Source organism: Theobroma cacao, chromosome 8 (genome assembly GCF_000208745.1).
Source record: "Theobroma cacao cultivar B97-61/B2 chromosome 8, Criollo_cocoa_genome_V2, whole genome shotgun sequence".
Classification (NCBI taxonomy): domain Eukaryota; kingdom Viridiplantae; phylum Streptophyta; class Magnoliopsida; order Malvales; family Malvaceae; genus Theobroma; species Theobroma cacao.
In genome coordinates, this window is record NC_030857.1 from 11,936,834 (window position 1) to 11,938,999 (window position 2,166).

The following is a 2,166-nucleotide window of genomic DNA, read 5'->3' on the forward strand; positions in this document are numbered from 1 at the left end:
TTTTTTTTTTTTAAAATGAACTCCTCAAAATTGAGGAAACGAAACTTTTAAAAATGAACTCCTCAAAACTGAGGTAACGAAATCTTTTTTTTTTCTTTTGTGGTGAAAAATAAATCAATTCCTCATCTGAGACTCTATGACTTTAAAGATGAATTTCCCTCTTTTTCAGTTATTTTAAAACTTTGAATCATGGCAATTTTAAATATCCTAATCATCTTCATCAGTTTTTTTTTTGTGTTTTTAGAGCTTTCCCTTTGATCAATGGGGGATGAACCGATCATGCTTTCGATCTCTCGTCTTCCCCAATTTGTTACTCACAACTGTTTTCTTCCTCTATCATATGCATGGTCCAATCATTCTTCACATTTTTACTGTTCTCCATTCTGTTGCTATTTCCATTTCTTTCTCTCTTTTCTTAATCTTTTTCTTTTTCTTTTTTATATTACCAGACTCCATTTCTTTCCCCGTCAATTATAATCCTTTTTCAAAATACTGCAAACATTTCTTTACTTTATCATGCTCTTGATTAAGTATCATTCCAATTTTATGACAAATGCAATGCAATGTACTCATATCTTCTCTTTTGGCAGAATGGAAATGATGACAATATTGAGAGCAGAAAGGCTATTTTTCATTTAGAAAAAGGGAAGTGTCTACAATCAAGCATAATGACAAGGAACAAGGGAAAACCAATTAATACAAAAGGGATACAGTTTTTTTTTAATGACTGTTCCGATAGATATTGATAGTAGTCTCGAAATTTTATCCCAAAACAGGCACAATTATCAGCTCCCTCGTCTTTTGTCTGAACATCTCGAATCATGATTTTCACCCTTTCTGTGTTAAGCCCTTGTAGTACTTGGACCTCCTTCGTGTCTAGACCGCCCTTTCAGGTTTTCACCCTAAACACATCTCCCATACTCAAGTCGCCTTTTCAGGTTTTCAACTTGAAAATTTTTTCTCTTTTTTTTTTACGCAAAATATTTCTTAACAGCATCGGCATTCACCGGGTTGGAAAACTCCCTCCCATCCATCTTTGCCAAAATTAGTGCTCCTCCTGAAAAAGCTTTCTTCACCATAAATGGTCCTTCCCAATTCGGTGTCCATTTACCCCGAGAATCTTGTTGGTTCGGAAGAATTCTTTTCAATACTAACTCTCCCTCTTGGAATTGACGAGGATGTGCGTTCTTGCCATATGCCCTCATCATTCTCTTTTGATATAACTGCCCATGGCAAAGTGCTATCAACCTTTTTTCTTCTATGAGATTCAATTGCTCATAACGAGTGTTAACCCATTCGGCTTTTTCCAACTATACTTCTTTAAGGACCCTTAGGGAAGGGATTTCTACTTCAATTGGCAAATCTGCTTCCATCCCGTATACCAAAGAGAATGGTGTAGCTCCCGTGGAAGTTCGGACTGTTGTGCGATAAGCATGCAAAGCAAAGGGTAACTTCTCATGCCAATCTTTGTATACATTTGTCATCTTTTCAATTATCCTTTTGATGTTCTTGTTGGCTGCTTCTACCGCTCAATTCATCTTTGGGCGATAAGGCATTAAATTGTGATGTTTGATCTTGAACTTGGCACAAACCTCTTTCATCATTGCACCATTGAGGTTACTAGCGTTATTTGTGATGATCCTTTCCGAGAGACCATAGCGACATATTATTTCTTTTTGGATGAACTTACATACCATTTTTTGAGTCACATTGGCATAAGATGCTGCTTCTACCGACTTAGTGAAGTAGTCAATCGCCACTAGAATAAACTGATGCCCATTTGATACCTTCGGGGTTATTAACCCAATCACATCCATGCCCCACATTGAGAATGGCCATGGTGATGTCAATACATTCAGTGAATTTGCAAGAGTGTGGATTCTATCTGCGTATATCTGACACTTGTGACACTTTCGAGCGAAATCTATACAATCAGTTTCTAACGTGAGCCAGTAATACCCTGCTTTCATGACTTGTCTTGCCAACATATGCCCGCTTACATGTGCCCCACAAATTCCTTCGTGAACTTCCTCAACTATTCTCTGAGCTTCAGCTGAATCCACACATCTGAAAAGCACTTAATCCTTGCTTCTCTTGTATAAGATGTCCCCATCCAAGAAGAAATTCATTGCTAACCTTCTAATGGTTTTCTTATCATTTTTTGAG